Raw genomic sequence first — 16440 nt, 5'->3', positions numbered from 1 at the left:
TCAAATCAAGAACATAGGACACAATCTCAGAAAGTCAGGGTAGAAAGGACCTTAAGAGATCATCCAATTTCTTCATTTTTCCCAGATGAGGCCCTAAGATAAATGACTAATTTCTGAATTCACATAGGGCTTAAGCTGTTAGTCTTTCTCAACTGTTCCACAGGGAGTTGACATTTCCTTAACCGTTTAAAGACATGAAAAACACTCCAAAAGAGCCAGACATAAGCAGCTGCCTTTCAATGGGACGCTGCAAGACCCTATGCACACACTGGGCAGCTCGAGCCCCTCAGGATGTGACCCAGCAGGAAGCCTGGGCACGAGTCTCTCACGCAGAGCACCGCTTTGTCCCTCACTACAATGTTCTTTGCGCCTCACAGACAGATCATCAACACCAGCACGCGGATGGCAGGGTCGGCACAGTGGGGCTCATCTGGGCCCAGAGGGCCTGGGTCCCACTTCTGGGCTCCACTGCTTCCTAGACAAGCTGTACATCCTTTGTTACCTCACGTAAATGATAAAAACTGAGCTGTTATAAGACAACATGTAGGTTGGGTGCGGTGGCTCACGCCTGTAATCCTAGCTCTCTGGGAGGCTGAGGTGGGCGGATTGCTCGAGGTCAGGAGTTCAAAACCAGCCTGAGCAAGAGCAAGACCCCGTCTCTACTATAAATAGAAAAAAATTAATTGGCCAACTAATATATATAGAAAAAATTAGCTGGGCATGGTGGTGCATGCCTGTAGTCCCAGCTACTTGGGAGGCTGAGGCAGAAGGATTGCTTGAGTCCAGGAGTTTGAGGTTGCTGTGAGCTAGGCTGACGCCACGGCACTCACTCTAGCCTGGGCAACAAAGTGAGACTCTGTCTCAAAAATAAAATAAAAATAAAAAAAAAGATGACATGTAACAGTTATCTAAAGATCACATGTGTAAAAGCTTTTATAACCACCTATTTATAGTTCCAGAGTTCCTGCCTTCCCATCACCCCCCAATTTTAATTTCCCTGGAGCCAAGCATTGGTACTAGACCCAGGTAAAATGCCAGTACACAGAGGGTGCTTGCTACTATACCCTTTCCTGACACTGGTGACTGGTGTGAACAGCTGTCTGGACCATACTGTTTTGTGTTTTTTTTTTTTTTTTGGGGGGAGCAACTCTGAAATAAGAAATTCCTTATTGCAAAAGAGCAATTTCTGAAGTGAGGAGAGAAATCTGCCTGTGACATCTTTCTCCCTTGGGCAGTGGTAGCAGGTGGGCACAGCACAGGGGCAGCATCTTGCTTCTCATTTAAATCCAGTATTAATAGTGCTTTTTTTGTGCTGTAAGTGCTATGATACTCTGTTGGTTAAGCTTTTGTACACATTTAGCCTTTGTTAAATGACCTTTATTACAATTTATAAAAATATGGCACCAGTGAAATTCAGCTTACAAATGTCACAGTCACCACCTTTATGGAGCTCTATGGGACAAAGAGATGAATAAGCACATATATAACAAGGGCTGTGAAGAAAAATAAGCAGGATGTGGGAATGCAGAATGTCGTCACTACTACTTAAAATGATGTCGCCAGGAAAGACCTCTCTGATGAGGTAGACTGAGCCCTATGAGCAGTTAGAAGAGCTTTGCAGGAATATCAATGCAAAGGCCAAGAGTCAGGAATGTGATTCGAGTGTTTGAGAAACATCCAGGAAGCCAGTGTAGCTATGGTGGCATGAAGTCAGGAGGAAAGTTAGGAATCGACACTGGAGTGACAGCAAGGGGCAAATCATGCAGGCCCACGTGGGGGTGAGGTTAGGACCACAGAGTTCATTCTGAGTGCACCAGGAAGCCACTGGAGGTTCTGAACAGAGAAATGCCACTTAAAGATGATTTTGGCTGCTTTGTGGAAAACAGATGGTGTAAGAACAGAAGCATAGAGAACACCCCCGACCCTGCCCCTAATCTGGGCAGGCTCTGAGTCTGCTTTGCCCAACACACTAAGGTGAAGTGATGATACTGAGCCAGTGTCCCGATCCAGGCTCTCAGAAACTGGCAGTTCTACTCTTTTCTTTTCCAATACTTCCTTTCCCTTATTCCTCAGACCACAGATGCAAGCTGCCAGGTAAGTCTGTCTACACTAAGATCATTACACTGGAGAGGCCAGGTATAGGCTGCAGCTGACCATCCCAGAGAAGCCCAGATTCCAGCCATCCCCTGCGTCAAGGTGCCAAATCACATCAGTGAAGCCATCCTGGACTCTCCTGACCAGCTCATATGTCAACTGAATACTACCTACTGATTTCAATCGATGCCACATGGAGAAAAAGAATCACCATCTAACTTCTGCATAAATTCCTAACTTAAAAGATCATGAGATATAATAAAATGGTGGTTGTTTTAAGACACTAAATTTTGGGATAGATTGTTACATGGCAATAGATAAACAGAATGAGAGGAAATGGAAGTATTCTACTGTAAGCTTTTTCTGTTAGATGTGAAGAGGAATATTATTATTTAGACCACAAGTTAAAGTTGCATATTGTAGTACAGAAAGCACTGAAAAAAACCCCAAACAAACCAAAAAAACACAGTAGTAAAGTTTGTAATAGAAGAGATGAAATGGAACACCAAAAAAAAAAAAAAAAACCCAACCACACACAAACTATAACATTTAAATCTAAAAGGAAGAAGACAGATAAAGACAAATAGAAAACTATGGTACAGCAGGTCCTCAAATAATGTCATTCCATTCAATGTTGTTTCATTATAATGTTTTTTTTAATTTTGTTTTGCTTTTCTGAGACAGAGTCTCGCTTTGTTGCCCAGGCTACAGTGAGTGCCGTGATGTCAGCCTAGCTCACAGCAGCCTCAAACTCCTGGGCTCAAGCAATCCTGCTGCCTCAGCCTCCCGAGTGGCTGGGACTACAGGCATGCGCCACCATGCCCGGCTGATTTTTTTTCTATATATATTAGTTGGCCAATTAATTTCTTTCTATTTATAGTAGAGACAGGGTCTTGCTCTTGCTCAGGCTGGAACTCCTGACCTCGAGCAATCCACCCGCCTCAGCCTCCCAGAGTGCTAGGATTACAGGCGTGAGCCACTGCGCCCGGCCCTCATTATAATGTTGATGAGAAAAAAAATCAATTCCCACCTGGGGCCACAGTCTGTGTGGAGTTTGCATGGGTTTTCTCTGTACTCAGTTTTCTTACATGTCCCCAAAATGTGCACATTAGGTTGTTTAGCAAGTCTGGATTATCCCAGTATGAATGAGAGAGAGAGAGAGAGAGAGAGAGAGTGTGTGTCTGTGTGTGTGTGTGTGTGTGTGTGTGTGTGCGTGCGCGCGCGCACACTCAGTGATGGAATGGCATCCTGTCTAGGGGAGGTTCCTACCTTGTGCCCTGAGCTGCCAGGATAGGCTCTGGCCACTAACAACCCTGAACTAGAATAAGGCTGAAATGGATACAATTTATTATAAAATAAAAATTTGTAGAATCATACAAATGTGTAATAAATGATGTGGTACAAAACTGTTCAACAAGCCTGCCATATTTGTTATTGTTTGTTTTGAACTGTGTGGTGATAGGAGGCGCTCCTAAAAGTTTTGCTTTGCAAACATTTATTCCTTGATTCCACCATAACTATGACTTCCATCACTACTCACTGATTCACCAAAAATTGGCTAATTATCTCACTTGTTTTTATTAATCTTTCTTAAATATATGTATAGATCACATTTATTTAAATGTTTAGTATTAGAAGTGCCTTGGGTTTTTATATATTTAGAAGTTGGGTGATGTTTTTGTGGTGAGAAAGATGCCGTAGAAACTTAATTCTTGTTTATATCTATTAGTCTATGGTAAAATTGGTTTTGTTACATGTTTTTTCACTTAAAGTCAGAGTTTCCCAGAACCTATTGATGATATTAAACAAGGACTTAAACTTAACCATATCCATATTTACATAAATATAAATGACCTAAACACTTAAATTAAAAAGCAGATTGTCAGATTGGATTTAAAAAAACAAGATAAAACTATACTGTTTATAAGAGATACACATTAAAAATAAACATATATAAGTTTAAAATAATATGCTAGGAAAAGATATACCATTCAAACAATAATCATAAAATACTGAAGTGAGTATATTAATACCAGACAAAGCATGACTTTAGGACAAGTAATGTTACTAGAGATAAAGAAGGACCCTTTATAAAAGGGTCAATTCATTAAGAAGATATAACAATATGTATGCATATCTAAGAGCTTCAGAATACATAAAACAAAAACAGAACTGGGCCGGGCGCTGTGGCTCACGCCTGTAATCCTAGCTCTTGGGAGGCCGAGGCGGGTGGATTGCTCAAGGTCAGGAGTTCAAAACCAGCCTGAGCAAGAGCGAGACCCCGTCTCTACTATAAATAGAAAGAAATTAATTGGCCAACTGATATATATATAAAAAAAATTAGCCGGGCATGGTGGCGCATGCCTGTAGTCCCAGCTACTTGGGAGGCTGAGGCAGGAGGATTGCTTGAGCCCAGGAGTTTGAGGTTGCTGTGAGCTAGGCTGACGCCACGGCACTCACTCTAGCCTGGGCAACAAAGTGAGACTCTGTCTCAAAAAAAAAAAAAAAAAAAAAAAAAAACAGAACTGAAGGGAGAAATAGACAAAACCATAATTACAGTTGGAGATTTTAATACAGATCATCCTAATTCTTTTTTTTCTATTTTTTTTTTTTTTTTTTTTGAGACAGTCTCTCACTCTGTTGCCCTGGCTAGAGTGCCAAGGCGTCAGCCTAGCTCACAGCAACCTCAAACTCCTGGGCTCAAGCGATCCTCCTGCCTCAGCCTCCCGAGTAGCTGGGGCTACAGGCATGCGCCACTATGCCCAGTTAATTTTTTCTATATATTTTTAGTTAGCCAATTAATTTCTTCCTATTTTTAGTAGAGACAGGATCTCACTCTTGCTCAGGCTGGTTTCGAACTCCTGACCTCAGGGAATCCTCCCACCTCGGCCTCCCAGAGTGCTAGGATTACAGGCGTGAGCCACCACGCCTGGCCCAGATCATCCTAATTTATAACGGTTTGACTTAAAAATTTTTGGACTTTATGATGGTGCAAAAGTGATATTCATTGAGTATACTCCTCAACTTATGATGTCTTGGGATACATCAGGACAAACCCATTGCAAAGTGACTGTAAATCAAAAATGTATTTTTTTTTTTGAGACAGAGTCTCACTTTTTTGTCCAGGCTAGAGTGAGTGCCGTGGCGTCAGCCTAGCTCACAGCAACCTCAAACTCCTAGGCTCGAGCGATCCTTCTGCCTCAGCCTCCCGAGTAGCTGGGACTACAGGCATGAGCCACCATGCCCGGCTAATTTTTTATATATATATCAGTTGGCCAATTAATTTCTTTCTATTTATAGTAGAGACAGGGTCTCGCTCTTGCTCAGGCTGGTTTTGAACTCCTGACCTTGAGCAATCCGCCCGCCTCGGCCTCCCAAGAGCTAGGATTACAGGCGTGAGCCACCGCGCCCAGCCCAAAAATGTATTTTTGACTTAGAATGTTTTCAACTTGCCAGGGTTTATCAGGACATAACTGCATCGTTAAGTTGAGGAGCATTTGTTTTCCTCTCTCAACTGACAGCACAAGCAGACAAAAAATCAGTAAGGATATGGAATACTTGAACAACTCTCAACCTAGCTGACGTTTATAGAGCACCATCACCAGCAACTGTAGAATACCTTTTACGTGCACATAGAAAAGTCACCAAGATAAGATTGTATGTTGGGCCATAAAACAAATCTCAAAAAATTAGAAAAGATTAAAATCAAATTATGTCCTCTGAGTATAGCAGAATTAGAAACCTGAGAAAATCTCACATATTTAGAAATTAAGAAACACACCTGTGAGTAACCCATGGGGGAAAAGAGATTACAAGGGAAATAGTTACAATAGAAAAGAGAATGGTCACAATAACACGGTAGGAATAAATTCAGTATCTTGACTATCCTGAGACCATATGGCTCAATGAGAATTTTGACTCACAAATGGACAAATAAGGAGGATGGGAGTAAACATAGTAAGCTATCTGACACACCAAGGAGTTGGGACCTTACAATGGGTTAACATAGAAGGCTGCCAGACCACAATCATCTTGCCAATATCTGCTGCTCCCCCAAAGAGCTGTCAGCTAGGAGAGGGTATACTCCCTCCATGGTCCTCTGAAGAGGCCATTCACATCTGCCAAGAGAGTGCCACCCACTCTCTTGTGTATCACATGGAGGGTATCAACAGACAGCTACTAAGTAAGGCCAGAGGAGCAACTTTGACAAAGAGAACTGCAGCCTTACCTGATTAAAAAAGAATACCCTTTCTCATCCTTCCTTCCTATTCCAACATGCAAAGGACCTAGCACCTCAGTGAGAGAAGAGGAGGTGGGGTGTAAAGACAGCGCCCTCTCCAGTCAAATTTCCAGAGCCACAGACAGTGGGAGAGAAGTATGAGTAGACACTGACGTTGAAGTTTTTGAAACAATAGGATTGGGTCTTAAATAGCAGAATGACAGTGTTCTAAAAAGCATAAGTGACCAGAATGGAATCTGTCCAATATGTTGTTTAAGGATCTGCTGCCCAGAAGAATGAGGTTTAATATAGCACAGCTGGGCACCAGTTACTGAAAGAAAGAAAACTTTTCATTTCTTACCCCTATGAGATAAGAATCCTCAATAAACTGGTTACAGAAGCATAGTAGCAAATTTTAAAAATAGCACAGACTGAAAAATCTGGAACACAAAGTCATGTGCACAAAATAGTTGCAACCACAACAGTTCAGAAGATATCACCGATAGATGGAAATATCAGTTGTATTAACAAGTGGAAGTTTGAGTTATAATCTATAAATAGCAAATAAAAACAAGAATAGGCTCTGGCAGCCTAACCTCATTTCTTTTTATGTGTTGCTTATACTAGAGTGGAAGAAAATGGCATTATCTGGGCATCCTCAAGAAGTAACCATTAATACTATAAGGAATGAGTTAACACAGGAGTATAAGGAACACCACTCTGTGATATTCCTGTGGGTCAGATTGAGAAAAACAGACTTAAACAACTAGGCAGATGTATGATTTATTCAAATACAACCCAGAAAAGCACCACTGGCCCACAATGGCCTAATGTCAACAGCACTAGGGATGTCCTAGGGGTGTCCAGGCAATCTGCTGCTCAACACTTCTATTTACCATCCAGTGAGGACCTACAAGCTAGATGGATGAATAACATCAATTTCAGAAAGGGAGCTAATCAAATTCTACAAATGTTGCAAACTGGGTCAGTGGGTCAACCGTAAAGTCTAGAAATACCATGAGAAGCGGCACTCAAGATAGCCTTAAAACAGTGACATATAAGCGTATAAACTGCTTCTAAGCTTCATATTAACAAATTCCTGAATTAATTTCCATAAAAATAAAATTATTCTAGATGCTTCAACAATAATTCAATAAATATCTGTGTGCCCACTATGTGCCAGGCACTGTTCTAGGTGCTAAGGCTACAATAGTGAACAAAAATACTCAATACCTCTGCCTGCATGTACTTATAATCTAGAAGGAGATTAGACATAATCAACAAAAGTATCTTGAAAAACAAAGCTCTCCTTCCCTGCTGGGCCACCAGCATTTGGTATTTCTCCTGCCCAACACATAAACACATGTCCTTTTTCCTCACAGCCAGGTTCCTGAAAATGCTGTCCTAGGCTTGTATGTCTGCCCCCTGTCCTTTTTAAAAAAAAAAAAAAAAAGAGACAGGGTGCCACTCTGTCACCTACACTGGAGTACAGTGGCTTAATCATAGCGCACTGCAGCCTTGAACTCCTGGGCTCAAGCAATCCTCCCGCCTCAGTCTCCCAAGTAGCTGGGACAGGTGTATGCCACTATGACTGGCTAATTTTTAAGTTTTTTTCTGTAGAGTTGGTGTCTTGCTATGTTGCCCAGGCTGGTCTCAAGTGATCCTCCTGCCTCAGCCTCCCAAAGTGCTGGGATTAGAGGTGTGAGCCACCAAGCCCAACCCTTTCCTTGATTTGACTCCAGACCACACTACTCCAGAGGTACGTCCTCATCCTCAGTAGGGCCCCTCTATGCTTCCCGTGTGACACTGGGGAGAGCTGCGGGTCAGGGTTTCTGAGTTAAAGACACCCCAACTGATACAGTGAGCTCCCAGGTTATTAGAGTTGATCACCATCCATCAGAGTGGGGACTGAATGAGAGAAAGCAGAGCTGCCCAGGGGACAAGGATGAGGGCCACCCCGACACAGCAGCAAGAAGAACATGCTGTACTATGTAGGGCATCCTGAAGAGGATGGGTGGGGTAGAGCCACAGAATAGCTGGACGGGGACACGACCACACAGGATGCACGAGGGCAGAAAAATCAGAAGTACTTTCCTGTCCAACCCCAAACAAAAGCAGGGAAAAACAATGAGCTAGCAGCAATTTGACAATAATCGCAATGCAAATAGCCAGCCTTGGGGACACAACCAATTTGGCATTCCCTCTGATCACTTGGAACTGCTGGCCAGCTTGAGTTGCAATAGGACTTGTAGTGTTCAGGTCCAGGCCTACTGGTGAACCAAAACAGAGCTCAAGCAACCGAGTCCTATAAGGGAAGAGGGAGACCCATCAGAGCGTTAAAATGTCTTGATCTAATCATTCCTCCACTAATGGATTTAATTATACCACTACTAACCACAACCTCTATACAAACATGCGAGAGTCATTCTAGCACTAAAGTGAGGAATGACTTAAACTACCTTTTATCAACTTAACTCACTGGTCACTTAAAGCATGTGGTATTTTAACTCAGTAAGTGGAAAGTTTGGGTATAACTGTTTAGACATCTGAATAAAGTTAGATCCATGCTTCAAATTAAGGATGTAAATAAACTGCTGATAACTTAAAGATCTAAACACAAAAACTATAATAGAAAAGTATTAGGGAAACAGAAGACATTATCTATCAGTTGAGAAGGGGAAATGTAAATAGACGATAAAAAATGGTAAGACATTTAATTTCGCCAGTTCTCAAGGAAACACATTTAAACATTGGAAAGGCATAACAGGGCCCCTCACATAAGCAGCCCCACTGCCTGCACCCCACTCAGCAGCAACGGAAGTGCCCGCGTGTCCAACTGGAACCTGAGCAGAGCTCCTGCCTCCGCCCCATCCAGCCCGTGGGCCCCTGACTGATCTCAGCCCCGCCTTGCTTAGCTTTCCTCTTCAGGGAGACTTTGGGCTCTCTTTTGTGATTTCTTCCCAAGTCCAAAGGTTCCCCCCAAACTCTTCCCTCTCAAGCATCAAATGAGAAATTGCCATTAGCTTGTGGTGAAGAGCAAGTTCAGTTGCCTTTTGCCTCGGATTCTCCTCCTCAATGTAATCCGAAGGCCTTCCATTACAGAACGCCTCACCAGCGCATCTTCTCAGGGGAAGGACTATTCTTCTGCTTAAGAGGACTGCTCCTGCTCTCCTAAGTGCGCAATATTCTTACTCCTGCCACATGAAAGATTTGATAGTATAACCACAGTAACAGGTCAAAGGAGCATGGGGAAGCTCATCTGTGTGACAAGAAGGCATTTGGTAATCGTTCTTGATAAAAGCCTTTAGTAAAAAAAATTCCTTCACAGGATCAAAGACGAATATAGCTCAACCAAAAGCCAGCAGCGTGCCTGACAGTGTTAATGGGCAGCAGATCCACGACAGCCGTGAGGGGGGACGCGCCCATTACTACTATTTAACTCTGCTCTGGAAGCACCAGCCTACTCGATTAGACAACCTCTGAATAAAAAAAGACACGAACTGGGGAAAGGAGACAAAATGACTACCACTTGTATATGATGATAAGCCTGGTACATCCAGTGATGCCACTACCACCGAGGTAACTATCAAAACAACAACAGAATCAGATGTTTGGTTAGAGAAACAGGCAATTTACAGAAAGGACACCTCACACTGTAAACATGTGAAAAGAGGTTCCATCGCAGATCTACTAATGCTAGTCATGAGATTCCATTTCAGATGCACCATGTTGACAAAGATGAAGATGTCTAACAGTACAAATGACAACAAAGGTGTGGAAAGCGGGTCGTGTTAACTAGAACAGCCGCTTCAGAGATCAATTCAGCAAAATGTAGTTCAGGGAAGGTATACATACCACAGAACCCAGGGATAGGACTTTTAACTATCATAGAAAATTTAGGCGTGAGGTTAATAACTATATTATCTTCTATTAATCACTATTAAAAATATTATTATACTCTTATAGGATAGAATGTTATCCAGCCACTTCTTTAAAATGAATTAATAGTTCATGTGCTAACTTAGAAAACACCCAAAATGTATTTAAAAACATATTCTGGGCCGGGCACAGTGGCTCATACCTGTAATCCTAGCACTCTGGGAGGCCGAGGTGGGAGGATTGCTTGAGGTCAGGAGTTCGAAACCAGCCTGAGCAAGAGCGAGACCCCCATCTCTACTATAAATAGAAAGAAATTAATTGGCCAACTAATATATATATATATAATTAGCCTGGCATGGTGGCACATGCCTATAGTCCCAGCCACTCAGGAGGCTGAGGCAGGAGGATTGCTTGAGCCCAGGAGTTGGAGGTTGCTGTGAGCTAGGCTGATGCCACGGCACTCACTCTAGCCTGGGCAACAAAGTGAGACTCTGTCTCAAAAAAAAAAAAAAAAAAGAAAGAAAGAAAAAGAAAAAGATATTTCAGTAAAAATGTGATTCTTTTTGAGAAAATTACATATGCAGTAATATTCTTGAATATTAAAAAAAAAACTTCAGGAAGGATATATCTGAAACATAAACAGTGGTTACCTCTGAGAGTGGGTAGGGCTGGGGAAACTTTTACTGTCCTCACCCCGCCTTTTTTTGGTTTAAACTATAAGCATGTAGTATTGTTATAATTTAAGTGCTGTCAAAAAACTGGAGGCTGGGTAGAGGAACAGAATGGCAGAAAGCTGATAATTGCCAAAGATGGGTAATAAGTCCGTGGCAGGAAATCATGCTATTCCTTTTACCTTTGGGCAGGCTTGAAAATGTCCATGATGACAAGTTTATAATAATCAAGTGAAAAAAGAAAAATAGTTCCAATATAGTCTACGTCTGACGAAATCACTTTAGAAATTAAACCTATAATCACTATTCTCTGAGCACGGATGCAGGTGGGTAGAGAGAACCTCCAAGATCCCTTCAAATACTAGCATCTTAGGAGGTTTAGTTAGCTGAATTCTCAAATTGGAGCCAATAAAAAGTAACACTTTACCATAAATGAAAATGTACCAAAATAGAAAAGCTTATATTTCATTTTGAAGACCCAGTACACGTAGCACACAGAGGTGCAGAGTCAGAGAAAAAAGGCTGTCACGTATCCATGGCTCAAGGAAAGATAAGCCCAAAGACCCACAAAGACAGTGAAGTCAGACTTAGGCAATGAGCACAGACAAAGGGCCAACAGGGCAGACTGCAGCTGAATATATTAATACTAAACAAGCTGCTTCCAGTGAGAGCAAACCTGAGGCCTCGGGAAAAGGCAGAGTGAATGTGAACTAGAAACTCAAGCAATGATATGATCAGTGTCCACAATAATAGCACAAAATAACGAGCAGTAATCAAAGAAGAGTGTGAAATGTAACAGAGAAGACAGAGAAGTGATGTAATCCTGGAACCATGAGCTGGAGGCTGCAGAGCCCAGGATGTTTATGTCGGAAATCCAAGGACAAAGAGCTGAGACTCAGAGCTTAACAGCGTTCTGTTCCCACGGTGGTGGCAGCGGGTGGGTGGTGGGTGTCGCATACCAGCCCCGCCCCGCAGCCCTGTCCCACAGCACTTCCCTATGTTCCACAACAGCAGATCAGAGTAAACCGTCAGCCGTGATCATCATCTGGGGAGAAACCTCTGGAACTTCTTTTGGGTTGCACAGCACTTTAAAAAACTAATGAAAGCTCCTTCTGCAAAATCCCTGAAAATGAACAAAGGTTGTACATAATAAATGTGGAGATGCATAGACCTTCCCTGAAACCATTTAGCTGGTTCCTTTTCTCAAAATGCAGTATTCACAGTCAGTCTTAGAACCTAGTCTGGGCATCTCAAATAATTCCAGCTGAAAGAGAAGAGTCTTATTAGGGGTCCTGGCCCATTCAGACTGCTGTGACGCTCTGGCGCATTGGTCCTCATCCGCCCCTCCCACTCCTGTCCCCTGCAGGCAGCCATTCAGTGCTGAGTCTCACTGCTGGGCCTCCTTGGCCTGCCTCTCTGGTGGCCCATCCCATGCTGACTGACCACTGAAGTCCCCACAGCCTTTCTGGTGGTCCTCTGGGCCCGCTCTCTGCCCCCTCCAGTGGTTATAGCCCCCTGCAGAGAGTGCAGCTACTTCCCTATGGTGACAGAAGGCCTGCCTCTTCCCCCGAGGCAGGCATCAGACTGCTGGGAACACGCAACAAGCTGAGTGGTCTCCAAAAGCCCACCCTTTCTAGCTGTGAATGCAACGACAGCACTTGCGGGTCCCTTTCCCGCCTGGGGGTGGGCCAGGCCTCAGAGCATGGCCCTGCCACACTTCTTTCAGTTATCAGTTGCCATGGTGCCCTGACATATAGTCAAAGAGGGGCCCCAATTGCCACCCCAACTGCAACCACTGTTTCAAAACAATATGTGATGTTTAATATGTGATGTTTCTAGTTGCCATCTAACTATCCTCCTCCTCTGTTATAGGGGTCCACAGTCCAGCTGTACCTGCATCACCTGCTCACCCAGCCCTGGGGAGGGCCCTGGAACCTGCGTCTGAGCCAGCCCCCAGGAGGCCTCGGGCAGCTGTGCTTCCACCAGCACTGGGCACCTCTCCACTTTCTCTCCACCGGGCTCGCCTTTGTGCCCAGCTGAGCATTGGCAAACCCAGTGAATTACTTTTCAGTCCTTATCTTGGCAGCTTAATTTTTGAAATTCAACCCTCTAGAGCAGGGGTCCTCAAACTTTTTAAATAGGGGGCCAGTTCACTGTCCCTCAGACCATTGGAGAGTGTGGCGCACATTCCACACATGTACACTGTGGGCCTGGGAAGAGTCGGCTGCTAAGTAGGACAGGCAGTGGTGGCAAAAACACCCGGTGGGCCAGATAAATGTCCTCAGTGGGACACATGTGGTCCACAGGCCGTAGTTTGAGGACCCCTGCTCTAGAGGTTCTTTAACCTTTTTTTGGTGCTAAAGACCCCACAGGAAGCTGAGCACATGGAACGCGTGTATACAAAACTGTTTCAGGGGCTTGCAGATCCCCAGAAGCCCACCAAGAAGACCCACTTGAACCCCTGCTCCTGGCTTTCACAGTGGCCCATTCTCCTGGTTCCAGGTCTCTCCTGTCAGCTCCATGTTAGCACTCCAGGTCCATCCTCGGCCCACCCTCTTCCTCTCTCCATGCTTTCCCTGGTGACCTCATCCCCACACTTGGAGTTCGCTGCCCTGTGTGTACTTGTAGCTCCCCTCTCTCTCTGGCCAGGCCTCTTCTCTGACCCCCAGACTCACATCCAACTGCCTGATAGTGACCGCCACCAATTTCCTGAAGGCACCTCATGTCTGACAAACCCAGAACTAAAATAGCTGTTCCCAAGCCTTCTTCACTTGGCAGTACCTCTGTGGACCTGGTCAGCAAAACTGGAAACCTGGGGATCCTTGATTCCTTCCCCTCATCTGGACCCATATGACATCAAATCGTGTGATTTTTCCATGTGAAGTAGTCCTTGAATTTTCTCCCTCCTCTCCACACCACTCTGTGAGGCCCTCCTCTCTTGGCTGGGAATGGCCACAGCCTCCTGGCTCTAGTCTTTCCCCCCATACAGGCACATACCTTGGAGATACTGTGGGTTTGGTTCCAGACTACTACAATAAAGAAAATGTTGCAATACAGTGGGTCATGTAAATTTTTTGTTTTGGGTGCATATAAAAGCTCTTTACCCTATGCTATAATTTAGATTTAGTAAGTGTGCAGTAGCATGTCTAAAAAAGTACATAACTTAATCAAAAATACTTTATTGCTAAAAAATGCTAATGATCATTTGAGTCTTCAGTCAGTCGTAATCTTTACTGGTAGAGGGTGTTGCCTTGATGTTGATGGCTGCTGACTGATCAAGGCGGTGGTCACTGAAGGTTTGGGTGTCTGTGGCAACTTCTTAAAATAAGACAGTGAAGTTTGCCACATTGATTGATTTCAGGAAAGATTTCTCTGTAGCATGCAATGCTGCTTGATAGCATTTTACCCACAGAACTTCTTTCAAAATTAGAGTCAATCCTCACTGCTGCTTTATCAACTAAGTTCATGCAATATTCTAAATCCTTCATTGTTTTGTCAACAATGTTCATAGCCTCTTCACCAGGAACAGACTTCTGTTCAAGAAATCACTTTGCTCACCTATAAGAAGCAACTGTTAAAGTCTGATCATCAGATTGCAGCAATTCAGCCACATCTTTAGGTTCCACTTCTATTAATTCTAGCTCTCTTGCTATTTCTACCACATCTGCAGTTACTTCCTCCACTGAAGTCTTGAACCCTCACAGTCATCCATGAGGGTTGGAATCAACTTCTTCCCAACTCCTGGGGCTTTTTGTTTTATTTTTAAGACAGAGTCTCACTCTGTTGCCTTGGCTGCAGAATGCAGTGGCATCATCACAGCTCACAGCAATCTCAAACTCCTGGGCTCAAGCGATCCTCCTGCCTCAGCCTACGGAGTAGCTGGGACTATAAGTGTGCACCACCATGCCCGGCTAATCCAGAAGATTTTTGATTGACTTTGCCCAGATCCATCAGAGGAACTGCTATATATGGTAGTTATAGCCTTAAAAAATCTATTTCTTAAATAATGAAACTTGAAACTCAAAATTACTACTTGGTCCACAGGCTGCAGAATAGATGCTGTGTTAGCAGGCATGAAAACTACATTCATTTCCCTGTCTATCTCCATTAGATCTCTTGGGTGATTAGATATATTGTCGATGGGCAGTAATATTTTGAAGGGAATCTTTCTGAGGAGTAGGTCTCAACAGTGGGCTTAAAATATTTAGTAAACCACACGGTAAACAGATGTGCTGTCATCCAGGCTTTTTTGTTACATTTATAAAAGAGCATAGGTAGAGCAGACTTAGTAAAAGTCTACTCTTTTTTTTTTTTTTAATATACAGGGTCCTATTCTGTCACTCAAGCTGGAGTACAATGGCATGATCATTGCTCACTGTAACTTCAAACTCCTGAGCTCAAGCAACCCTCCTGCCTCAGCCTCTCAAACAGCTGGGGCTACAGGTGCATGCCACCATCCCTGGCTAATTTATAAAAAATATTTTTGCTGGAGATGGGGTCAGGCTGGTCTCAAAGTCCTGACCTCAAGCAATCCTCTGCCTTAACCTCCCAAGTTGCTGGGATTACAGGTTTGAGCTATTGTACCCAGCTAGATTTAGTGTAATTCTTAAGGACCCTCGGATTTTTGGAATGGTAAATGAGCTTCAAGTCACTAGCCGCACTAGCTCCTGATAAGAAAGTCAGCCTGTCCTTTGAAGCCAAACATGGACTTCTCCTCTCTAGCTATGAAAGTTCTACAGGGCATTTTCTTCCAATATAAGGTTGTTCTGTCTGCAGTGAAAATCTATTGCTTAGTGTTCCCACCTTCATCGATTATCTTAATTAGATCTTCTGGATAATTTGCTGCAGCTTCTACATCAGCACTTGCTGCTTCATCTTGCACTTTTATGTTATGGAGATAGCTTTTTTCCTTAAACCTCATGAACCTCTGGTACCGTCAAAGTTTTCTTCTGCAGCTTCTTCACCATTCTCAGCCTTCAAAGAATTGAAGAGAGTTAGGGCCTTGCTCTGGATTGGGCTTTGGCATAAGAGAACGTTATGGATGGTTTGCTCTTCTATCCAGAACAACAATAAAACTTTCTCTGCATCAGCAATAAGGCTGTTTTGCTTTCTTATTATTCGTGTGTTCACTGGAGTAGCACATTTAATTTCCTTCAAGAACTTTTCTTTTGCATTCAAAACTTGGCTAACAGCTGGGCACAGGGGCTCACGCCTGTAATCCTAGCAGGATTGCTCAAGGTCAGGAGTTCGAAACCAGCCTGAGCAAGAGCGAGATCCCATCTCTACTATAAATAGAAAGAAATTAATTGGCCAACTAATATATAGAGAAAAAATTAGCCGGGCATGGTGGTGCATGCCTGTAGTCCCAGCTACTTGGGAGGCTGAGGTAGCAGGATTGCTTGAGCCCAGGAGTTTGAGGCTGCTGTGAGCTAGGCTGATGTCATGGCACTCACTCTAGCCTGGGCAACAAAGTGAGACTCTGTCTCAAAAAAAAAAAAAAAAAAAAAAAAAAAAACTTGGCTAACTGTTTATTAGCGTAAGAGGCCTAGCTTTAGGCCTATCTGGGCTTTCAACATG

At 43.5% G+C, this 16440-nt stretch overlaps 1 protein-coding gene across 2 annotated transcripts in view; it reads right to left on the bottom strand.

The window, feature by feature from the left end:
* The window catches only part of FKBP6 (FKBP prolyl isomerase family member 6 (inactive)), a 44658-nt gene that overhangs the window by 727 nt on the left and 27491 nt on the right, over positions 1-16440 (bottom strand). The gene's annotated exons all lie outside the window — the stretch shown is intronic.

The sequence above is a fragment of the Microcebus murinus genome, chromosome 19, assembly GCF_040939455.1.
Source record: "Microcebus murinus isolate Inina chromosome 19, M.murinus_Inina_mat1.0, whole genome shotgun sequence".
NCBI lineage: Eukaryota > Metazoa > Chordata > Mammalia > Primates > Cheirogaleidae > Microcebus > Microcebus murinus.
This window is presented reverse-complemented; position numbering and strand designations above follow the sequence as displayed.